General features: G+C 35.0%; 1 protein-coding gene across 1 annotated transcript in view; it reads left to right on the top strand.

The window, feature by feature from the left end:
* LOC149550159 (type II inositol polyphosphate 5-phosphatase 15-like) overlaps window positions 1-27190 on the top strand; it is a 155503-nt gene that overhangs the window by 126829 nt on the left and 1484 nt on the right. The gene's annotated exons all lie outside the window — the stretch shown is intronic.

Below are 27190 nucleotides of genomic sequence, written 5' to 3'. Positions count from 1 at the left end.
TAGCTTATTTCTCCTAAGTTCATTTTGTGTTTCAAAGTCCAACCTAGGAGGGGTAGCCTTATGCTAGTTCTTGTTCTTTTGGAAAGAAGTAGACCCCCTATAAGGTTTCTTAGGCTGCGATCATGTGCAATCTTAATAGCATCATCCAAAGTGTTTGGTTTAAGCACCTTAACCAAACCTCTATATTTGTCCTGTAAACCCTTAGTAAACAACATTACCTTACGTTGTTCTGACATATCTGGGACCATCACCAAAATCCGCTGAAACTCATTAATGAAGTCATCTAGAGATCCACTCTGTCGTAACAATGCCAAATCCCTGTAATAGACCTCAATGTCCTTCCATCAAAAATGTGGACAGATAGTTTGTTCATGGCATACTTCAAGTCCCTGTTATGTGCTCTAGGTCTCTGTCCTGCTGTGGTCTCTCTGTCTCCCTTTTCTTATTCATGTATTGAACAAAAGTCATATTCTGTTTAATTTGATCAGGGAACAAATCCCATTCATCGTACATAGCCATAACATTATCCGGCAGCAATCCTGGTGCCGCGGGTGGTGCTACCTCTTCCTTTGCATTAAAAATGGGCATCAAAGGCTTGCTAGTGTTCCATGTGGGAGCCCTGGTTGCTTGGGGTGATCTTGCCACACTACCACCTCTATAGTGATGACTCGGTGCTATTGTATGAGGCGGAGCTAACTGCTGCATAGCACCTATAAGCTGTTGAAGTGCAGTAGTGATATTATTCTGCCCATCTCTAATAGCCCGCAAGATTTCCCTCACTTCCTGTTCTTGTTCATTCTCAATATGAGCCATTTGAGTGTCCTGTACCTATTCACCCTTTTCAACCTTTTCAACTTGTTCACCCTGTTCAACCTGTAAGTTTGTCCCAAAAGTTGACTCCTTGTCAACTGATTAACTGTCCTCAATATCAATCTGATCTAAAGATCTTGCCTATTCCGGACAAATGTGACTAAACTTGTATGGTTTCCTATTCATATCTATTTGACATTATTCTTGTTAAATCAAGCCTGCAACATAATAATTTTTCCCACAAGTTGGCAGATCTTATGGCTCCGATACCACTATAAGAATCCTTGCTTGGCTTAATCAAAGAATTTAAACTTGGACTAGTGGAATTTTGACAAACAGTTGGCGTGCAATCCAGATATTAAGCAATGGTACTACTATAATATCACTTTACTGATTAATAGCAGAATTTCATGGAATAGCTACACAAACAATGATATTGTGACTTCAAGAACGTGCAATAATGGTGGCATGAGAACATTAACTTTATAAAACGAGCAGTATTGATTTACAACAATAATAGCAAACTAAGATCGGCTAGACAAGACACCATGGATGAAACTCCAAATTTATGTAGAAGGTTAACATAAGATACAATAACTAGATATGCCAATTAAATAAGTGTTGTATAGACCCGTTTTCATCAAGGGAGGATGTCGTAGTTGGAAGCCCAGTTGTACTGTCTATGCTTGTCCAATGTCCACCATCCAGTCACCTTAGAGACGTCTATCACTGTCCAAACGCTGCACAACCACTTAACCCAAACAACTACCCATCCATAATACTGCCCTATAGACATCACTGTGGTGTATGAGTGCCCTATGGGGGATGAACAAGTTGTCACGAGAGTGTGGAGACTCTATTGTAAATCCCGAGCTTGAGGAATGACTTTTGCCCTACTAACTCCTACTCGAACCATGTCCCAGTGAAGGTGTGATGCTTACTACTATCACATGTATGAGGAATGAAAGTCCACCTTTGCGGTTGACTTCAAACTCTAACCTGGTTGCTGCTACCCATACACCAATGGTTCAACTCAAGCCATTCTTCCTTTCAATCGAAAGTGTTCTTCTGTCAGCTGCAACTCAAAACTCTCCTATTGTCTCTAGCATGCCACGTTTCATTCCAAACTGAATACAAATAGAGAGATGGTGGGGCTACATCCAACTTCTCAATTCTTCTTAAGGGGTTTTGTCCCAAATGAAAGACTAGTCACATTTAAGCAAATCGGATTTGTCTTCAAGGGTATTGATATATTTCATAGTGCAAATCCCATTGTATATACTTGCTTTTATAACCTTGATGTGAGGGGAGATACGAACAACTAGGCAATGTGGGATAAAAGCCTATTTTGTCTTTTAGTCACTTAGGTGATTTTTGTCATAAAGTGACTTTAAATGATAAAGTACTTTATAAATCAACTTAATAAAATAAAGTGAGTTAACCTTAGGAGTTCCCACTTAAATATCTCCCCAATGAAACCAAATAGATTCCTATAACTGGCTGGCATCCTCAAAATAAATGTCGTTGGCCTATCCGGATGGAAAGATAGACCAACAAGGCACCATTAGGTCTAGTGCAGAGAAGGGGACATCACATATGGATGAAACAGGAATCAAATTGAACATTTTGTTTGAAAGAAACAACGAAGAATGGATGTCAATTCCAGTGAGAGTATAAATACAACGATTGTGTCTGAAAATGGAAGTGCAATGATAAAAACATTATTAATGTCTTCGAGTGATAGTGACTTGAATCTTGTAAGCAATAGTCGCTTTTACTGGTCAACAACGACAATACCAATCATGGTAGTAGTTGTCCATACAGAGATAGAAATAAGAAGATGAAGCCCGATATTTAAATCGAGTGGTTAGTACAAAGACAAAGTCATCGTCTAATATAGATAACAGAGAATAGGAGACAAGTTGAGCATCGATGTTTACAAAAAGACAAGGATCCCGATAAGATAGGTAAGCGGAGTCAATAGTGGCAATGAAAATAAAGGAAGGAAAAGCAATTTGCAAGTACTAGATCAAAAGACAATGAGAGTATTAGCGACAAGGATAACAATGTGGATAAATAAAACCCAGTATTTTTAAGCCGTAAATACAAGAATTGGAGACATAGAGGAATTAGTGACATTAAATAAAGACTATCAGAGGACTGGTCATTATATATGACAGTCCATTATTTTGTGAAATTAGATTCCAGAATTAAGAAAAAAAACCAAGGACGAATCGTGGGTATAAGCGAATTGGAAACTAATAATAGCACAAGCAAATAAAGGTTGGTTGATTACATAGTGCTCGATTGAGCACATTAAAAGGGAATAATGAAAAGGTATAAGGAATGCAAAACTAGGTCGGTACATACCACGTTAGTAATATGCCCGCTCGTAGTTATTCACATGCCAAGTGGGCAAGAGGTTCCCAACACATACCAAGCAAGAATTGAAATGAACCGGGTGTAATACAAACATTGGGCCACACATATGATATAGAGTTCATAGGTTGGGAATGAATACTAATTCAAAGTAGCTCAATTTAGTATAATAACTAATTAATGGTCATAGATGTATAATCAATATTATAAAGTTAGTGGTTATATTATTACAACTGACAAACATGCAATGGAGAAGGGAATCCTTGGCAATAGTGACTTATATAGAAACAATGACTTAATAGAAGTCATTTGGAGGGTATTATCTTTTAATTACATGAGATAAGTATTTTTTGATTATTATTTCTAAATATTGTATTTTTGATATAGTTAATCTCTTATTTGTATTTCTACACGTACTATAAGAGCAATTTGCCTTGATCTTTTCCGAGAATGCTCTTGTAGAAAGAGGGAGATTGAAATTCAAAGGGAGCTTGGCATTTCATTAGAGGCAACTTTGAAAGAGAGCGAGTAGATAGAGGATATGGTTTAGTCAACCTTCGATGATCTCGATCATATTGAATCAGAGGGAGTATTGACTTCATGTAAACTTTTGATATCGTGCATGTGACTGCATGATTTAGTGGGACCACCCCCTGTGTACATCATGAGAAAGTGAACTTCCAAATGATCATCACTTGTATTTGTAGAAGTTATTGAAAGACGAGGATCTTACAATAATTGAATTTACTATTATGATGGATATTTTATGATGTCTATGCAAATCATGATACATTATACTTCACATGGTGGGTGCTTATATGGTACGCATTATGAGAATGTGTGTGCAAAAACATTTTTAGTACATGGTGAATGTAATTCAAATCAATGTTCTGGAGGCCATTACATGGAGTGCTTGGTGAATAGCATGCAACTTGATGTTCAGGAGACCATTACTCAGTACTTGGTGAATATCTTGCATCTCAACATTCTGAAGGTCATTATTGAAAGAGCATTTGGTGAATATCATATATTTTTATTCTAGAGACCAATACTCAAATGTGATATCAAAATGGTGAATATTATCCTAGAGGCCATTGCCTTATTGAGTACATGGTGAATATCAAGTGTTGATATTTTGGAGACCATTACTCTGAGTTTTGGTGAATATCATATGTTGATGTTCTGAAGGTTGATACTCTTGATATCATATGTGATATCAAAATGGTGGATATCTTCTGATCTAAGATATCTTTAAAATTTCCACACCTACCAATGGTGTAATATGTGTCCTATGTTTATCCTCCCTAGCTAAGAGGGAGTGTTAATGTTTTGGTAGCTTTGGTAGGATAAACTTGTGAGATCAAAGAGAAATTAATATAATTATATATATGTATATATAACTATAATTAAGGTTGTCATAATAGTATATTGATGAATAGACATGTCTCATGAAGGGGTGCCTCTTCTCTTGGTTTATTCTTTATACAAATACAAGAGGACGATGCCATTTGGAAAATGCATACCAGACATTATGGCAGTGCTTAGTACATTTGCAGCAATCCTAAAGTTTAACAGTGGCCACCAAAGGTTTGAAAGCATTTTTTAAAATATTTTTTTAATCTTCATTTCACCTTGCCACATGATGGGTTTGCAAATAATTTGTGCAATTTTTTGGCACCTAGATTGTGTTGGTTTTCCTAGATCATAGTCAAAGTCTCAGATTTTTTGTGTGAAACTTTTGTAGCTTGAGAATCTGTTTTTTCAGGAATTTTCAAGTGATTTTGAGGTCTGCAAGCTACAACTATATTTTTGGCAAAACTCTAATTTAAAAATTGGTTTTTTGGTCTTGGGGTTTTTATGGTATAGGGTATATTAGCCCTTACCCAGTTAGGGTTTTCTTGGTAATTCTTTTATAAGAAAAAGCTTTTTCTGAGAGTTTTTGTTTTGCAGGGTCATTGCCCATTTTATTTTGCTTCAGTTTTTCAGCATCTTCTATATTAGAAATTGTGCCCCTACCTGAATTTTTGTGCCTTTACTAGGTTGACTAGCAACCTCAGTACCCATGATAGCATCTTTGACCAACATTATGTTGGAGGGTAAAAAGCAGTTTGTGGCTGAAACTACAACACCTGGAAGCAGTATATGAGGACAATATTTGACCTTCACAAGATTTTTTGGATACAGAAACATGTCCTAAAGATGTTAGAGTGGATCAAGAAAACATTGATGAGTGTAACCAGGAAGCCTGTTGGAGTACAGAGGACACGGAGAGGGGGGTGAATCAGTCTCCTAGTTTAGTGCTTATGAACTTAATCTCATAGCAATATAAATTACTTCAAAATAATGATGCAATAAGATTAATTGAACAAGATCGAAAAGTTCTGTGCAAGATAAAGTAACACAAATATTTTCATGATTGGAAAACCTTCATAGGAATGAAAATCCCAGTTTACATTGAAAATGTTTCATTGGCATATGAATCAAAATCCCAGTTTACAAAGCCTCACTGGCTTAATCTTTTTCACATAGAAATAAATGTACCTCACTGGCAAACAGATAATGCGTTACTAGCAATCAATACTGAAATCAAATATACAGAGTATGAGATCTGACTTACAATATTCCACCTTCCTAAATATTCCATTTGGCTTCAGATTCAGAAACACAAAGTCATTGAAAATATATACCATAATGGTTGATAGATACGGGTCTGATATCAACAAAATATAATCTGCACAGTTAAATGTTTGTAATGGTTAGCCGCTGTATTATAAAATCAGAATGCTTTAAATCTCTTTCAAGTATTCACAAACCCTATTCACACATTCAAAAATTAAAGATTTCTTTTCAGAAAACAAAATTCTTCACTCACAGATTTGAGAACCCTTTCAAAAATATAAAACCTACACAACCAAACACAACTTTGAGAAAATCTCTTTGAGGAAATAACAAACAAAGCCCTTAACTTTTCATAATACCCAAATTCGTTCATATTTCAAGAACCAAAACTCTCATGAATATCTCCTTTAAAAACACAAAGGCCTTTCTTTTCCTTTATGCTTTTCTCATTACTATATTCATTTAGACAATGAAAAATCCTTCTTATATATCAAACTGAGTAACCGAGCAGAAAACAAAAACAACTGCTATAATGTTCTTCAAAATTCATAACAGCAAATGAATCTGCATCTTTTCAAATCCTCATTACTGCTATTCATAGAGGAGTAACATATTTTTCGACCAACAATGATGATAGACATAAAGCCAAAGGAAACATAGTAGAACCAATTGTTGTTCCCCAAACCACTGTTCCATGCTCACTGCAAGTGTCAACACACTTGTACCCTAGTCCTTTGAGAGGGTTCTAAAATGAGACCAAAACAACCAAATGCTTTCAACATGAAACTGTCCTTATTCAATGCCTTAGGACATATGATTTGAAATGTCAAAAATTAATAATATCTAACAAAACCGTGTATATGTTTTGCAATAATAATTCTTTTAAAATGATGTTGTTACTTTTGACTTTACAAACGATAATTTCTCATGTGAATGATTATAATCATAATGCTTTTGAAAGCAAAGATTCTTTTTAAATTAACAATAATAATATCTTTATTGCACTAGAAACCAATAGACAAATAATGTGTTGTGATGCGAACCACTTTACAAAGGAATCCCTGTGTATAATATTATTCTCAATGATAATATCTCCACAATAATGATGTTGATCCTTGGAAATGTTTGTACAATGAAAAAGTCTTTCATCATGGTATGAATTTGTTAATGTTATTTTAAACCATTTCATTAACTGTCACACCACCATCAATGCCATCTAAGTGCAAATTCAATCCAAGTGAATCACGATCTCGAATGATATCCTTATCACTAGATATAATTTAGTCTTGTATGCATTACAAATTCAATGTCTCATGTATTATGTGAATGATAAGATCTTAATGGCCCATCAATGAACTCATTGATCAAACATTAAGCCCCTCATCAGACACACAATGCATAGGGCATTGAACTCTAATCTGATCAGGTCTCAATATATATCAACTAATAAGATAACAAAACAATAGCATAAACCGCAAGAATAGAATAGGGCACAATTTGTATGTGTGTGTATATCCAATCATGGACAAGAGAAAAACACCCTATGAGTGAACATTGAATATACCAATCTGAAGCATATCAACATTGTCAAGTACATTTATACACTATCATATTACTAAGAACCAAATCAATCATGCCATGTGCTAACCAAAGATGTATACACAATAAATTGTTCAAGGCATGTCAATACCTATGAAGATTGAATGCATCTACAATGAAGAACTGTATACCTGTCTCTATGTATCTTTGACATCAAGGGCAATAACTGAGGGACAACATAGTCATAAAATATTTTGTTATAGATGATCAACTCCCTCAGCCACCTTTTGACAAAATAGATAAAGAGATCTGGAACTCTTGAAGGATCTTCATGAGGCATGCAACATGAGTTCTGTTTTCTTTATGAAGAATATGTTGTTTTCTACCATAATGGATGAGATGATGTCTCTCTTGGCATATCTTATGAAAATCAAGGACATATGTGAGCAGCTTGAGGCTATTGGCCACATGATGGAGGAAGAAGATATGGTAGTGATCCCACTAAAAAGCCAACCTGGATCCTATGAGCATGTTATGGATATGCTCAATATTACATCTACTAGGTTGATCTGAAGTATCTTGATCTTTGCAACAATGTTCTACAACTGGAAGCAGTACCTTACAAGCAATGCTTATTTGTCCTCTGCAGAATAGGTGGCCTTTACAGCCAAAGCCTCAAATAAGAACAAATGTAAATCTTAGTCCTCCCCAAAAAGAGCAACAAGTAAACCTCAAGCATCTTCAAAGAAGAAGAGTGTCCACAACTATGGTCACATGAAAAAGATTACAAGAAATAGTTGGAAGTTGCACAATCTTCATAGGAAGGGTCTTTGCAGAAGGCCCAAGCTGCTAAACATTCTAATTAGAAAGAGTCTACCTCCTATGCATTCATTGCCACATGCCCATTCAATCATGAGACGTCATCTATTTGGTACATTGGCTCATGCCTCTTGGCATTTTACACATCATCGGGAGGCCTTTCAGAAATACTTTGGTCTTTGGAGGAGGTGAGTATATTGTCATCAGAAAGGGCAATATTTAGATTTCACTTGGTGGGAGGGATATGATCTTCCTCAATGTATCGACTATCAGTCTATCAGATTATGTTTCATTCTCTACAACTGGATTTCATCTTCAGGTTCACACAAGTGTTGCATATTCAACAAGGAGTCTCATACTATAGTTGTAGTTGGTCTTAAGGATCATGATCTTTATAGTTTTATTAATACAGGTGCTTCTTAGGAAAGGCCATGGCTGTCTGAAGTACTTCCATCAACAATCTTTAGCATCAGCAGTATAGTCATCTAGAAATTCACTATCTCTCTCAGTCAGCTCAAGATAATTTGTTTGTCAGATTACCTGAGATTTAGACACAGAATCATGGATGCAAAGCTTGTCGAGCTAGGAAGGAGTATTGGACTCCTTTTTTTAGATGGTGACACTTAGAGGGCACCCAAGGTCTTGAAAATATTCATGTAGATATTTGTGGACCCATGGACACCCTATTAGTCACAGGATGCAGGTATTTTCTGCTATTTGTTGATGATTTCAGCAGTAAAATTTGGGTTTATTTTTTTCAGCATAAATCAAAGGTGTTGAGCATGTTTTAGAAGTTCAAGGCCTTAGTGGAAAAAAAATCTTGCTATCAGATAGTCACTCATTGGGCCAACAATGGTGGAGATTTTTTTTCATCTGATTTCTTCAACTTGTGTGCATCATATGGGATTAAGCATCATCTTACCATACCTTGAGCACAAGAATTGTACAACCATTGAGATGGTCGATCTGTGTTGGAGCATAGACATCCTCCAAATACGTTATGGAATGAGGCAGAGTATATAGCGATTTATCTTCTAAATTGGTCTCCCACATTGGCCATTAAGAAGATGACCCTAGAGTGTAATGCCCCCATTTTTAGTAGGTTCCGACAGTTGTCAAGGTCAATTCATCATGGAGACCCTTGTGAGATTGCAATGAGTTTTGAGGGTCTCTAAGGAAGACTTGCTATTTATAGTAAGTTTAATTTTGGATGATTACTATATTAGGCAATGGAGTGGTGGCATTGGCAGTTGGTCATCATCTACTTATGATCGAGCTTATTATCGATAGAGTTCATTATTATTAAATTATTAATGAGGCTTCATTATTATGAAAACAATTTATGTTATTTCATGTTATAATTTGGTGTTGTGAAGTTAAAGCCTCTTAAGTGAAAAGCGTCTTCATGAAGCCATGTGCTGGAAAAGTTATTTATTTTAAAAGAATTAAATGAAAGCTTCTAATTAGTTGTGTGTTGATGAAGCACCTTTAATAAAAGATGTATTGGTGAAGCTAAGTGGCATTTTAAAAATATAGCTTCATGAAGAAAATAGATGATCCAATTATTTATTGCTTTTTATTATCTTTTGTTATTTTGCTTTGATGAATTTGGTGAAATTTTTGAGGGTTTCTTTATTGAAAGTTGGGAGAGGACTGATTCCTCCATATGGTTTGCATTTTGAGCTGTTGCAACATAAAGAGAATTGTGTTTGAATTTTGATTCTGATTAGTCGCCAAATTGATTTTGTTGTATATCAATTTGGAATGCATATGATCTGAAATTAGCATTCAAGAGAAGGGTTTTATACTGTTGAAGCTGAAGATTGATGGAGATATTTGCCATACTGCTGGGCCTCCAACATTACAAATTTCTAGTTGTTTTTCATAGATGCTGGAGGGTTAATTTGAGGCTGCAATCGTCTCTATTGGTCAGCATTTTTTATAACTTCTGTAGCGATCCGATTGGGGATGATCCTATTGTGAACACTTGGAATATTAATGTCACTAGGAGATGTTTATGTGAGCTGCAAATTTCTGGATTAGAGCAGCATATGGAGGTGATAAGGTTGCATTTGGGATCAACAAGGAGGTTCCTATTGAAGCCACCAACGGTAAGCAATGAGTCTTCCCTATTGCTGAGAGGAGAGAGAAATCTTATGAAATGTTGAGTAAAGTCACAATTTTGTAAGTTGTAGTCAATGACGTACAAAATATTTAACCATTTGTTTTTGGTGACTCTGCAGGGGATACAACATGCATTCAAAAGCCTCATGTTTTCATTTCAAGCATACCCGTGTCCTTTTTTGTTGTAAATATTTGTTGTAATTTTATTTTCTATGGTTGTTCCAAGCTTTTAGCAAGGACATGTAAATGGCTCAAGGTCCTAGGGGAAATGCTTTTGGACCATTGAATCTAGCTCTACCTCTACATGCTCTTCCTGATGGCTCATGGAAGAATTTTCCAAAGTTCTTCAGTGATGGACAACAACATCCTGACGAACATGTTGGTGCATTCTACACGGCATGCGGTGTTCATGGTATTGGATATGAGGACGTGTGTGTAAGGTTGTTCGTGGGAACTCTCTAAGGCATGATTGTTGACTAGTTTTACCATTTACCACCATGTGCTATCACAAGTTGGGCTATTCTCATAACCAATTTTGAAGAAAGATTTAAACCTCCCGAAGACGGTCATGTATTGTTGGCTCAACTCACTCAGCTAAAGAAGGCATCTCAAATGCCTATGCATGAATTCGTTTCTTATTTCAACAAAATCGACACAAAGAATCCCATATGTTGATCAACCTACAATTGCAAATTTGAAATGTTTCTTTGTCAATGCTCAAATTCCTTAAGTCAGTTTTCTATTAAGAAGAGAGGCCTCAGCTACTCTTGCAATTGCACAAACATTAGCAATTGAAATTGAAGATGATCTTATTCTTGTTGAAAACATAAGCATTGAGGCAAGTGGGTTTGAGGAAAGCTATCATCCTTCTAATTCATTTTCTTCCATCACAAGGACACATCTTGCAATGCATAGGTTAGCAAATGAGTTTCTTGCCCTCAAAAAGAAATAGCTCAAGACATGTTCTTCGTTGCTCACAAAGATGTACCAAGGACGCTTCTTCATAGTGTTGCTCATAATCTTGTTGGTGAGAATCAACAAATGTTAGTTTCACCACCAAAAAAGCTTTTCATTGAGGCACCATCAGTAAAGGTAGCAACACAACATCCTATATCTGAAGCTAGTAACCCTACTATTCTCTTTCAAGAAAAGGAAGAAGACATAGCTAACGAATCTCATATCTAGTTCACGCAGTCTCAAAAGGTCGGTGATGACAAGTTGAGGAAGGAAAGTTTTTCTTCCAATGTTCAAAATGATCATGTCATAAAAGTGGACATTCCAGCAAGTCTTTATCAAGCTAAAAATGATGTATTTGTGCCTCAAGGTCATGAACTTGGCTGCACTTTGCATGAATGCCCTACCCCACAGCTTGAAAAGGAATTTCTAATACACAATAAAGACTTTCCCAAGTCAGAAGTTTGTGAGAAACATGTGGAAGTATGCAATGCATTCAGGTCATTACCAAAAATGCATGAGCATGGTTTTCCCAATCAGCCTGAGGTACAAGTGATTGATGAATCAGTCAAGCAAGTTGTTGTTGGCAAAAAGAGTCTGAAATTTATTTGATCAAGGGGATATCCAATAAGACATTTGGTTTGGTTGGAGGCCAACGAAAATCTATACATTCCACATGTACCTGAACATGAAGATACCATTAAAGAAGAAGTCAAAGAAGCATGTTCAGTTCAGCAGGAGCAATTTCAATTCATGAACCTATCTTGGAGCAGCAATACATATGATTCATCTTAAAAAGGTAAATTGATTTATCATCAAGCATTGAAATCATTGCTCCAATTGTTCATGTTCCATCTATATGAAGTTGCCCGTGAACATGCCAGCTACTACAAGCTGCTGAAAAAAGGTAGCTATTTTATCGAACCAATAAATGGTTTCATCTAAAATTTACATTATCAACTAGTTTTGATTAGGTAGGTTTTTCTTTGTTTTTAATAAGTGCACTTGCATAAGTTTGTTTTAAGCTAGGTTTGTTCAGCGTGAGTTGTGTCTAAGTCTTTTTGTTTTTGGTCACCTAGCTCATAGCCCAATGGAGTAGTTAAAGACACTTAGAGGTCTGGACTCTACATTCCTTATTGTTTCTAAGAATAAACAAGGTACATTTCCCAGTTAGAGCGAATTGTTGTCCTCAATTTTGACTTCACAAAATTGAGACAACCCTATGCAATTTTCTTATGGATTCGTAGGTGCATCCTCTTAGTTTAAATCCATGGATGAAGCGTTGTAAAGACAATTTGTTATCCCTAAATTGTACTTTTTGTTACTCCATCTATGTGTTCTTTTGAAGGTTTCCATCGAGTTGAATCCCAAATTGTTTGCTAGTAAGAGTTATCCTTCTTTGACTGCAATCATTCGATTTCTGGCAAACTTTCATGTTTTTTATTTGTTTTTCTGTGTGTTTTAAATAGTCTTTAGTCTTGTTTTTCCTTAGGTGAATAGCCCTTGGAATTCTGCTCAATTCAAGCTAACTTAGGTTGAAATTGGAGTTGTCTAGCTCAAGTTATAAAGTTGAAAGTAGGGTTTTTCAAGACAACTGCATATCTTGATTAAAAATCCTCATAAAAGTGGAATTATATTTAATATCTAAAGTGGATTTCGTTATCCATATTAAAATTTCATCTCATTCTATGTTGATTTGACCATAGTTTTTTAATGTTTTATGAAGATAGTCTATTTCAAGACTATTTTTCATGTTTATTTATTAAAGACTATAGTTAGATATTAAATTTAGTTACATAAGGCATTTTAATGTGTTAAGTGTGGTTTTTATTACTCATTACATATATCAACATGCAAATCACTATTTGAAAACCCACTTCCAATAAAATGTAAGTACCAACATTAATTTAAATGTACTTCTTCAATGCAATAGCACATTTTTAATGTGTTAAGTGGGTTTTTAAAATGCATTTGCATATTTAAAACTGATTAAATCAATGTAAGTGGCAAATTCTAACCCATTTATATATGTTGTTGCATGAATAAGTTTATTTTAATTATATTAATGCATCTAAATGGAGTTTTTCTAACCCATTGCATATTTTTATAACATGTAAATGCATGTCTAAGGTGAGTTTTCACTCAGAAAAAAGTTGCAATTTTGGACCCAATTGCATGTGTATGCAATATTTAAAAATCCATTTCTACCTAGCCTAAGCCAAAGTGACAATTTTTAGCCTAATTGCATGTCTTTAAAATACATGCAAATGGTCATCAAGTGCATTTAAGTGACTTTCAAAACCATAAAACACAAGGTGGCGATTTTTGACACAATTACATGCCTTTTAAGACATGTAATTGACCTTGAAAAGTGCATTTTGCACTAAGTCTCTTATTAAAAGCACAAAGTGGCAATTTTTTGCCTCATTGCATGACTTTTTAAACATGTTTTTGCTCCCCAAAAATGTGTCCAAGGGCAGCGTTTGCATATAAGAGGCATGCTGGCGATTTTCTAACACATTGCATGCATTTTAATACGTGTATTTGCTCAAAGAAATCCCGTTTTTCACTTGCAGCGTGGATTTGGAGGGCTTTTGTGCATCTTTTTCACATGCAAATGTTCCCCAAAAGTACATCCATGTATTAGCAACACATTGGCACATGTAATCCTTCAAAAAAGTCATTTTAAAACCAAAATACAAGGTATTTTTGGGCTTTTTTCACAATTGGCAATTTTGGGAGTGATTGCATGTCACATGCTAAATGCATTTGGTCAAAAACAGCCCATTGAGGGCACATCTTTTCCCAAAAATGTTGCATTTCTTGATGGTTCTTGGCTTCCAATCATTCCAAGGAGGTGTTTAGGGTATGTATTTTTTATTTCCAGCTTGTTCTTCATCATTTTCAAGCCAAAAATGATGCCTTAGATGCCATTTTTAAATGCATTTGCATATGGCATTGCTTGGTCAAAGTTTGTTGCATTTTTTTGTGCATTTATCTCTCAAATCATCTACACTTGTCCAAATTTGAACCTTGACTATTCATGAGGATTGCATATTGAAATCTTTATAAGTATTGCTCTCTTTAACAAATTTAAATCCAAAATCTCTTGGATTTATTTTCAGAGAGCTAAGTTTCCCTTGTATTTTTCTTAAGGCAAATTTTAAAGTTTTATTTTTGCTAAGTGCTGTCGCAAATCTTTTGTTTTATATTTTTCAGATTTGCATTTTGTTTTGTTTATGTCATGTTGCTTCTTCTATTCTTCTATCTACTTCTCTAAGTACACCATCATGCATTTCATATACCTTCATATGGCTTCCCTATGGTTGAAAAAGAATTTTCTACATGCTTGTTGGATAAATAGCATGACTTACACCTATTAAAGCATGCTTCGCTTCCATTTCACTATACTTTACTCCTCATTTGCACATTTTAAAGCTTGCTGTCCACACATGTTACGCACTAAAGAAAACCCATTTTTGGGTTTTTTTTCTCATTTTTGAACCATTCAGAGCTTAACCCATTTTCTCATTCACTATTTGCAATCATCCCATACACTTACCCTATTCGTACTTTGCCAAAATCCGTGTTTTTACATAGCAAAATCTTGCTATGGACTCCTCATATGCTGATGTTCTTACACTATGGAACTTTCATATAACAGTTGCATGGGTACATCACACTGTTGTTAAGGAATGTAAGATCACAGATAGAGATAGATTTATTTCTGATTCAGTTTGAATTGTAAATACTAATGGATTCTTCTTCAATTTGTAGGTTGATGATAGTTCCTTTGTAGATATATTAACTGCCGCCGATATTCTATTTCTAAATATTCAGAATTTGTTGTATTCACTGAAGAGGATTTATTACTAAATATATATGTATGCAAATCAAATGCATATAGGAGATTGCCGATGTTATTGATGTCCTTTCTGATTTACTTACATGACATGTATGTGTTGGTGATGGGACATGACAACGTAAGGGCATGATCAAAGATTCTTAGGGCATGTCACAGGGCACCCAAAGATTCTTAGGTGACTTAGATTAGGTTTGATTCCTGAGAAGACTTCTTTAGGTGTTATATTTTCTGAAAATGAATGAGAGCATATGTTTTGAATGTATATTGTGGTATTGAAGGCTTCAATCTAGAATGTTATATGAAGATTTTGATTGTGCATCATGGCCTTAGCTAATTCAATAATAGTTTTGTTCTTCCTTTTGGCTACTCCATTCTTTTGAGAACTATATGGTATTATATACTCCCTCTTAATCCCAATAGATATGCAAAACTCTTTAAAGTTTTTAGAAGTATATCCTCCTCCATTGTCAGATCTTAGGATTTTAATTTTCTTCTTGGTTTGATTTTTGACTAAGGCTCTAAACTCTTTGAATTTAGACAAAACTTCATTTGACTCTTTCAGTTTCAAGAAATAGATCTAGGTTTTCCTAGAATGGTCATCAACAAAGATGATATAATACAAGTATACTCCTAGGGAAGGTATTGACATTGGTTCACACAAGTCAGTATGAATGAGTTCAAGTGCAATCTTCGATTTATGCTCACTGTGAGGGAAAGATGTTTTGGAGTTCTTTCCTAATGCACATCCTTTAGATGTTCCATCATGTTCAAATTTTAGGTTAGGTATGCCTTTCACAATCTTCTCTATGGAGGGTAGAGCACGGAAATGCAGGTGACCTAGTCTTTTGTACCATATCTCATTTTTCCTTATAACTACATGATTTAAGTCTAGGTTTTGAGAGTTATATTGTTTATATAGACTTTCGTCTCTAAATCCAATAGAGATCGCATTTTTTATATTTGTAAGGATAGAACCTTATCATCTTGGAAGGTGATGCGATACCCTTGATCTACTAGGCCCATAATAGAGACTAGGTTTCTCTTGATACGTGGTACAAATAGAATATCTTTAAGTTGTAGAGTAACTCCAGTTTTCAGTTGAACTGAAGAGGTTCCAATTCCTTTCACAAGGTAAGTTGAGTTGTCTCCTATTGTGACTTCTTCAGTTGAGTGTCCTTCGAAGGTTTCAAACTGATCTCTAAATCCGATTACGTGTCTAGATGCTTCGCTATCAATTATCCAGGCATTCTTTTTGGAGTTTAACTCACTTGCTTAGGCAAGGAAAAATAGTGATTTTTTTGCTTCCTTGACTTCATATATGTTTGCAAGGGCTTTCTTTCTTTCTGGACAATACATGTGAGTATGTCCAAATTTATCACATTTGTAGCATTCAACTTTTGACAAATCTCTTTTCTTATAGTTTTGATTTTTCTTTCCTCGTTTCTTAAAGTGTCTCTTCCTTTTATTGTTTGAGTTTGCATGTAAGGCTTGAATTTCCTCTTCTTTATTAGGAATGATCCCTCTTGTAACCAATTGTGATTCTTCTTGAGTAGAATCATTCTTGAGTTGATCAAATTTTGTTAGAGTAGGCCGAGCAATTACCCCTTGAATGAAGGATCCCCGTGTAGTGGGTAACCCTTTAAGAGCTATCAATGATAACTCTTGATCAGCTACAATATTTTCGAGAGTAGAAATCTGATCTCTTAATTTTGATATTCTCATGAAATGTGATGTGACGGTTTCTCCTTTGTTCATCTTAATATGAAGGAGTTGTGTTTTTAGGATAAGCAATTTAATTGTATTTTTTATTTCATATGAATTTTGAATAGTCTTGAACATCTCATATGTGGTTGTTGCTTTTTCTATAATTGGAAGAATGTGATCTTTCACATAATCAATTATAATTTTCATAGCTTTGTTGTTGTGTATTTTCCATATTGTTTTATTTGACTCACTTTCAAGCATAGTTTTGTTTTCTTCCACATGTTTTAATTAGAGTTCTCTAAGAATGATCATGATTCAAATTCTCCAAGATACAAAATTTGATGCTCCATCAGGTCTACCTTCTAACTTGACTCCGTTCACAATGATTGTGCTTTTGAATATTTTAAATAATTCAGGAACTTTTGAAAATGTTTTCACAATTTGCTTTAACCTCTATCTACCAACGAGGCTCTGGTACCATGTTAAGGAAATTTTAACCTCTATCTACAGATAGAGATAGATATATTTCAGATTCAATTTGATTTGTAAATACAAATGGATTCTTCTTCAATCTATAGGTTGATGATAGTTCCTTTGTAGATATATTAACTTTCTCTCATATTCTATTTCTAAATATTCAGAATTATGTTGTATTCACTAAAGAGGATTTATTGCTGAATATATGTGTGAAAAATAAATGCATACAAGAGATTTTCAATGTTATTGATGTCCTTTCTGATTTTCTTGCACGACATGTATATGTTGGTGAAGGGGCATGACAACGCAAGGGCATGGCCCTTACGTGGCATGAGCCACGTAGGGTCATGATCTTACGTAGCCATGCCCCTTAGCATTAGTTAACAACCATAATCATATTGTTACAATTTCATAACAATAGTATGCCTTAAGATCCACGGCAATATAAGGCCCAATCATAATAATAAGTCACTTTCTTGACTTTTAGTGCCTTCTCAATACATTGTTCGATCGGACATGACTAAGAATATTGTGCAGACAAGTCAAAAAGCAAATACAGTAAATCAGATCCACCATTGATTTATGATAAAGTACGAACTCTGAATATATCATATTTTATATATGTGTGTGTGTGTGTGTGTGTGTATTTATGTGTGTATATATATGTATGCATGCATGTATGTATAATATGATTTGCTTATAGTCATACTATGATTTTCTGAGAACATCAATTCAACATCTGCTTATAGTTATAACTCTAACATCTGCAATGTCAAAAGAACTTGCATCAGCAAAAGGAAAAGATAAGAAAAAGATGAAGTACCAATATGACCAATACCACGACTCCATCCCACCATCACAAGTAACTTCCTATAGTGATGAGGTTCGAGATACAGATGTAGCGCACATGAATATGGAATATTTTCTCATAAGAGTCAATGTTGAAGGCAATAAGAATATGATTTGGATCAAACAAAGTCATATTCATTTGCTATCTACCTTTTCCTTTGGCGGCTCATGAACCCAAGTTCATCCTTGCATGTACCAGACATTTCGATGCAACATCTAGAACTTTCAGGGACCAAGACGACAATACCATCATTAATTTTATTCCAAACACTATTGATTGGATTTTTCATGTTCCTCACACTCCATTTGTCACAAGAATCACTAGACAAAAAGCCTTGGAGCGGTGAAATGAAGATAGTTCTTACTGCCCAATCTTCCCCTAAAGGCATGCAGAGGTCAGAGTTCAAGGAGGTGATCAATGACTTATCACATTGCTTAGTCGTCTAGCTGGGCTCAAGGATTCAAAATTTTCATATGCTTTAAATAAATAGCAATAGGAAGATTACTTGTAGAGAGCAATAATGTTGTAACTACAAGATAACATGTCCCTGTACAATCAGCTCATGTAGTCAAGTTGCAATTGCATTAGGCATGCAACTTTGAATAAGTCAAATTAGTTAGTTAGAAGTTTGTTAGAGAATAAGTCAAGGTGTTTGAGAATTTCCCCTTTTCCCTCCACCTTTCTCTCTCCTATTTTCCTATATATAGGAGAGAGCTCATTGTAAATAACCATCTTTTGGCAAGGCAAGAAAATTCTGCCAATTTATATGTGCACTCTAAGACTTTGTGCTTGGATGTAAATCTAAATTGCTATCAATAAAAGAGGCAACATGATTTCTAACTTTGTGTTGATTCAAGGTGTGATGTGACGACATTTTCTGCATATTAAATGTGAGTTTTGGAGCTTTGATCAAGAGTGATTTGAATTTAATTGTGCAAACTTTGAGCTGCCTATTGCATTCAAAATCAATTTGAAATTTCAAAGACTTTGTGCTGTAGGAGGGAAAATTGTAATAGATAATAGTGGCTGTAATCACTTAGATTTGAAGACTTTGGGCTTCAATTGTAAGTGTTTCTATTGAATTTGAGAGTATCTAGTAAGAGACTTTGTGCCTTACTGGTTATTCTTCTTGAGTCTTCATTCGAGACAAATGCAATAGACATTGGGTTCATGTTTTTGTTTCACAAAATATAAAAAGTAAACTACTGCTCCTTGTTCTTATGTCAATTCTGGGGTCACCGGTATTATTGTAGTAATAAGGCACTTTTTGTTAAATTGGAAAGTTGTATGCAAATCATTCTTGAAAAAAGAAGAATTGATCAAGAGAACCATCATTTTTGTAATTTCAGTTAAGTTACTATTGAAGCCACCTACGATAAGAAGGGAGCTTCCCCTATTGCTGAGAGGAGAGAGAGATCTCATGCAATATTGCCTAAAGTCACAATTTTGTAAGTCGTAGTCAATGACGTACAATTGTTTTAGCTTACACATACGTGACTTCATTACTCATTAGTTATATTTATCAAAATAATTTGTTGGATAATGACTTCTTCCACTTCATGTTGCTTGCATTTATTAATGACACTCTTCCATATGGCATCATTAGAATTTCAAAGATATTCCCTACTTGCAATTCATTTCTCAAAGCTTTCATCCATGTTGCATGTTGTTTAATGGTAGCACTCTTAAGGAAATGCACAAAAAATTGTGTAGATATCATAAGAGCTTTTGTAGAAAGTGATAATCGTACAAACGATACCGAAATGAACAACAATGATACCTCTACTAGGCTATCTTTTGTAAATGAGAATAGAATCATACTCCTATAATGATCTCTCGAAAGAGATGCAACATTCAAAAGTAGTAATAGATTGTCTCCTCACAAAAATATCTTGGTGTAAGAGGGACAAGCTAAACATGTTAATTTAAGCTCTTCAATCACTCTAAATCCTTTTTATTCTCCAAAATCTTATCTTCACCATTAAAATATTTCAAATCAAAATGATGGTCTATTTTCTAGCATAAGTTTAAGAAATGAATCAAGATTAATGTTTAGATGAGCCTACTTCTCAACCTGGTAAAGGGGATTGAATAATGATGAAGAATTTCTCTATGGAGATCAATCCTCCTACTACCCATCCCTACACAAACTCCATAAAGCTCAAGATACAAGCCTTCAACCCTCCATACTAAAGACATATTATGAGGTAAGTTATGACATTATCTCTAAGCAAGGCTATAGAGGACAAGTTCTTGGGAAATGAAATAGAGAATTTAACTCCTTGTAGACCCTTTTCCCACAGAATGCACTACACAAGGCTTAAGATTTGCACATAAAGAAAATATTGTTTGTATTCTTCTTCAAGCTAATTCAGTCGCTTGTTTCTTACCTAAAGAATGAGAGAAAAGACCTAACAGAACTGATGGTCCTACTTCAAATTCTAGCCCTCCACCTTTACAAACTTGCTTACCACAAAAATAAACTTTCAACCTCCAGGCAATGAGTGTTTGGCTTTAGCAAAACAAATCTTTTGGAGACTTATATACAAGGTTACCCGGAGACAGGGAGACTTGGAGGTCTCTGATACTCCTATTTTCAAAAATAGGAGATGGGGGTACTTAGAGACGACAATTTTTTCTTAATAGTTTAAAGAGTCTAATACTAAATACAAATTAGTAAAACTGTAAAATTAAAAGACTAAAGTAAATACTAATAGTACTGCCCCATTAATAGAGTCTAATGGTTCAAAACTCACATAATCACATAACTGTATCTCATAGTCATATCTGATTTATGAATATTACATATGATCATCATCATATCAGATTAATAATCATTGAGATTATCATTACATATTCAAATTTTAAATTCAAAAAATATAGTTTAATGCTAAATCACTTATATGCAAACAAAAATGAAAAAAAATTAATACTATAAACAAAAATCAGAAATCTATCTAGTATCTAGTATGATGATAATACTATCATCTACTCCACAAGGTTGTTATCATCCATCTCAAGCTCTTCAGCTATCATGCTTTCCAAAATATCATCACTCACCATGTTGGATTCCATGTTACGATCTCAATAAAATTTTTAATATTTCTAATTATTGCTGGTTGGGTTGGATTTTGGAATAAAAATAAAAAAATCTTGAAGTGTTTTTAATGTTTTTTAATTTATTAAATAAAATATTAAAATGATTAAATCATTAAGATTGTCATTGATTTTAATTTTTGCATTAAAAAACATTAAAATGAGGGCCAAAATACATAAAATAATTTAATATTATATTTTGTACTTTTTTTTTAATCAAGAGACTTCACTTTTTAGATTCGGAGACTCCAGGAGACTTTGTCATGAAGTCTCTAAACTTATTTGAGGTCTCTGGACACGCAATAAGTCTTTGAGACGTGTTTCCCTGGGGGGGGGACAAGTCTCCCCGTAACGGTGCTTAAATATGATAAAAATATTAAATTGCCTTTTCGCCACTTTTCAAAGAATCAAAATTAAAATAATTATGGTATGCATTGTCTTTTTCATCTTAATTAACAGTCTCTCTCATTCCATTGAATCTAGACATATTTTTCAAGATTTGCTGGATAGATGTCTTATTCATATTCTTAATATAAAAAACATTGTGCATTAGCACTCCCTTCGCCTATTATTGATGTAGGAGAATCCTTGGGTCGTTGGCAATCTTGTATCACCCAAAAATAATTTCTTTTAGTTGTGTTCATGTTTTCTAGTTCTTGTGTTTTCAATAGCAAACCTTCAATTGGGATCATTTGTTGTTGCGAATCTTAGAATATATTTTGGACATCATTCTTTATCTATGTCTAGGATCACACATTGATCTATTAGTTATTAGAAGATGTCTAGTGGATTCTTGGCTAGAATATTTTGTTCTACACATTACTATTAGTAATAATAGTCCACACCACACAATTGAAAGGGGAGGGGATGGCAGACGGGTGGGAAGGGGTGAGTCAATTGCATGCAATAATCATAAACTTCAAACTTCTTAATCAAATCACCAACAAAGAATATGACAATGTATAACAAGATAAAAGCCAACACCATAACACAGATTTTTGTTTTTCGAGGAAAACCTTGTTAAGGGAAAAATCCTAGTTGGGATGATACCCACAAGATCATGGACTAAATATGAAAATGTCCCTATTTAGGAGTTGATGCACTGCATTTAGTCAATCTGCCTTTGTTAAAGGACTGAACCCTTATTAGAAGGTTCTGACCCTGTTAGGAGGTGATGAGAATAAAAGGCTCACTGCCAAAGCACAATGCCCAAAGAGATAAGGTTAAATCCACCTTCAAGAAGACTCACTATTTGAGATGTGAAGGTTAAACTGACCTTCAAGGATTTACAAATCCATATAATGAAGTAATTGATGACAACACACTTGTGTTAACAGTTCCAATGAAGCACACTTAGGAATGGTAACAAATCCTACTCATACCTCTTACCAAAGCATCGGACAAACCTTCAACTCCGCTCTAGCATCCAGCATCAAGGCTTGCACACATAGTAATCATTCCACACATTACAACCAAGGAAAATACTTTCCTTTATACGAGTTACAACCAAGCAATCAGGTTGACTTGTTAAGTCTTCTCCAATGCAGAAGCAATAAAATAGACCCACACTAAGATGCACACAACATCTTTTACAATTATTTAATAATTACAATATGCGCCATGATCCACAATAACGCTCACCAATCCAATCAACATGCTACATCATCATGTTGGCTTCCACAACAATCATCCATACACCACACGCTAGCAATCATCACAACATGATCCAAGTGACGCACAAATCCCAAAACATGCACTATTGCAAGTCTTCTACCATGCATTATGCTTGCAATCCTTAAGTCCAGCTTGTCAACATGTTATACGCAAAATATTGCAACCACCTTTGGCATAATTCTCTGTCACTGGCCTACAACCAGTCTTTACCAAAACAACTATAACTCGTGCAAACCATCACATAAAGAGCTGTGATCGTAGACATAAGGTCTACACTCACCCTGCAACACATATCCAAGCTTACATACTCAAGAATGTCGTATGTTTTCTATATGGTTTCGATCACCAACTTGTAGCACACAAAATCTGAATTTGTCTATCTCCTCTCTAAAACTCTTGAACATATGTTGACATCAATGACAATTTGCATGCCAACAACGATTCCAACTCTCCAAACTCAACAACCTCCTCCTATGCTTAATAGTTACATTGCCAATTTATGTTTTCTGATCTTCTGAAGTTGTCTCTAGATCAGGGAAGTTCATCGGCACATATCTCAAGGTTCTCGGGTCCTTGGAGATACGTCTCTTGGATCATTGTTCACATTTTATCAAATTAAGGGATATTCTTACGATTTGGGACCAGAACTATATTTCTGTATTATGTTTTCTCTCTTGGAGAATGTAACTGTTTTGGGATGACTTAGATCTTGCAAAGGCTCTAATTATTTGGGCATTTGGTCTTGGTTTGGAAGAGGGGGAGCGGAGGTAGAATCAAAAGGATAACCTTTGGAAAGTTAGGGCTAGGGTTTTAGATCAGATTTTCTATTGTAATTAGGCATGTATGCCGAAAGTATGTAATATTTAAGTTGCAGACCAATTTGATGTAGATCTTTGATTTTGTGATAATTAAAAGATATGTTGTAGCATGTTGATTGTCTATCTTATGCTTGAAGTTGTGAATTCCACTATGTTGACTCATGTTGCATGGTTATGACCATCTCCTTTGGGGACATTCCTACCAGGATTATGTCAATTATGTTGCTCCACACTATGTAGCCTTAGTAGCTTTCCATATTGAAAGCTCTTTGTTTTGCATGGTATTAGGGTTTCATATACAAATCTTACTTTATGGGAAACATAATCTTTCTTGCCTCATAATAGTTATTTCTCCTTGGCCAGGGTCATATGTACATTGTTTCTTTAAGTATATTTAGTTGGTGTTGAAGGTATTTCTTCTTCTTCTTCTTCTCCTTAAGATGCTACCATAGCTCTATGTTGCCATCTTAAGGAGGAGGCCATATACGTGGCCTATTTGTTTCAATTATGGCAAGGTTTTTGTATGAACAACATGCTTTGTTTGATTATATTTCTTCAAATTTTGTGGGATCTCCTTGTGATCAACGTGCTTTGTTTTGTTATCTCTTTTCAAAGTTTGTTTTCAGGATGAGTTTCCTAGCATAACAGAACTTGGTAGCCTATTTGACTCAGCGAATTGCCTTGCATACAATGCTTAACTTGGTTATCTTTGTGCTGTTTTTAGCCATTTTTCTTGCATACAATGCTTTGGTTAGTTATTCTTTGGACCATTTTTAGTGATTTTCCTTGTATGCAGTGCTTTTCTTGGTTATCCTTCGCACCATTTTTAGCAGATTGTCTTGCATTAAATCCTTTGCCTACTAATGCTATGCACCAATTTTAGCAAATTGCCTTGCATAAAACACTTTGCTTGATTATCCTTTGCATCAATTTAGCAAATTTTCTTGCATGCGATGCTTTTCTTGGTTATTCTTTTGCACCATTTTTAGTGGACTTTCTTGCATACAATGCTTTGCTTGGTTACCCTTTTTCACCATTTTTAGTGGACTCCCTTGCATACAATGCTTTTCTTGGTTATCCTTGGGGTTTGTTCACTAGTATAGCACTACTTCCTAGACTATTTGACCTTTACTTTGCACAAATACATTTTCGAGACAAGTTGATTAGCATAACATGACTTGCTAGACTATTCAACTTTCTTTGCACCAAACTCTCTTGGGATAAGTGGAACTAACATAACACAACTTGCTAAACTATTTTCAAATCTTCCTCCTCTTTTTTCACAGAGATTGCACAACGTAAAATAACAAGTTGTCCAATGGAATCTGTGTGCTTTTGTGGATCACCTAGCATAACACGGCTTGCTAGCTAGTGGAATCCATGGCTCTCTCTCCTCAACAATCCCATCTTATAATACACCTTGTTAGTTGGTTGGATCATGGTGTTTTGTCTCATCATTGATGTATGCTCTTGCTCTTCCCATTTGACCTCTTGTGCTTTTGCAATAACATTTTGAGAATGATATTAGTGATTGAGACACTTCGATTTCTGAGGTTTCTTCAACTAGTTGACTTGAAGCCTTTGTTTTTAGTGCTAGCCTCTTTTGAGAGTCTTTTGTTGTCTTTGTTTGGTTCTTTGTGCCCTTTCACATGGTTGTATGAGTTAAGATCCTAGGGTTTGGGCTTGTTCTTTTGAACTTAGTGATGTCTTATCTTCTTACAGTCGTGCCCATGGCTCTCTCTCACTCTCTTCTACTTTACCATGGGTATGCATGGAGTCTCATACTCCCTTTAAAGTGGTGGCTAAATATGGTGTTGTAAAGTGCATCCCTGTGCAATTTCTTGCTCACCTAGGCCCCATTTTAGTATGAATGGCCTCCTACACCCAATATCATTTAATTTGGATTACATCATCTAAAAATATGATCCATCCAAGTGTTCAAGCATCAAGCACTCAAGGCATTCTTTTTTAGATCTAGCATTTTGACAAGCTTCAACAACCTTCCCACAAGTATGTGTTTATGATTTTCCTTTTAGGTCTTGTGGATTCATGTTATTGCTTTAACACTCGTGATATTCAAAGAGCATTGCAACAATAAGGTATAAGACATTTCAATTTTTAGATCCAACATCTGCTACCTACAACACACTTTCAATTCAAACCTCTTTCGAGTTTTCAACCCAAAATGTTCTATCTTTTCTATGCGTAGGTAATATTTGGCGAACATGAAGATTTAGGTACAGATCAAGCACCAAAAGAACTACATAACACCTATCCACAAATATGAGACTGGTGGTACCCTATCATCCTGTTCGTCTGTATCCTTCGATTCTGCTCCAAATTTCATGTGTAAATTAGTCTCTATCTATACTTTCCAGATCTTCTGTCAAAATTTGTGTAGCTATTTTCTATTTTTCCGAAATCTTGAGCCAATTAGATTAGTCCCCTCTCGAAAGTATTTAAAGTGGAAATAATCCTAGTTTCCTAGCTTGCACATACAAGCAAGCGAACTCTATTTTTCCATATCACAAATCCCAACATAAAGACTAGATAGGCAGGGGGGGGGGGGGGGGGGGGGGGGGGGCGCGGGGGATATAATGCCTTATTTATTGCACAACAAACTTCCTTTCCTCTGGCATCATTTCTAGTTAATACAAATTGCAAGAGGCCGTCCAACCCATCATTAAATTGAAATGTCTTCCTAATTTATCTCAACAACACACATCCAACATGAGATGGTTCTCTACAAGGATGTGAGATATCTAGAAGCAAAATAATGTCCATTTATCTCACATAAAAGCATCTAAGGTGGTAGAATGCTTGTTGAGCTGAGTGTAGAAGTGAAGAAATTTGTTACAAGTTTCATAGAAAGAAAAGTTGTCAGTGCACCATAGAAGTCTTTCAATCTAAATAGTCTCTTAGTGTTCTTGGAAGCTCCATGAGAGCCATTGGCATGAAATTGTTGATGATATTGGATGAGTAATGACACTATCCAAATTTGATAGAGTTTATATTGGGTTTCTCTAAGGTAAATTCTGTCTTGTATCTCCATATATAAGATCGATTCTTGTCATGTGGCTTGCTCAATTTCAAGCTAAGCAACTGCTGCCATAGTTTCCAGTACTCATATAGCTTAACAATTCAATCTGAAATTTGCCTCTTAGCAAGCACTTGAGCAACAAATATATAAATCAATTTACATTTGAAAACTCATGTCAATGTTTACTTTGGTGGGTTTGAATTGAGTAGTATCGCCCTTACAACAAATCTAAATTCTTTTATTTTCTAACACATTAAATTCAGATCCAAATAAGCTGCCTGCAATTACTTTTTTTGTGTTTGACTACGAAATCTGTTTTATGGTAGTTTATTCATGTTCAGATGTGCTTTGATGGATTAAGAAAAGGATATCTATGTTAATTGCCAAGCTGAATTCCATCGTGCTAACTCATGGACTTCAGA

Source organism: Cupressus sempervirens, chromosome 7 (genome assembly GCF_028749045.1).
Source record: "Cupressus sempervirens isolate cs-2001-9-10 chromosome 7, ASM2874904v1, whole genome shotgun sequence".
Lineage (NCBI taxonomy): Eukaryota > Viridiplantae > Streptophyta > Pinopsida > Cupressales > Cupressaceae > Cupressus > Cupressus sempervirens.
This window is presented reverse-complemented; position numbering and strand designations above follow the sequence as displayed.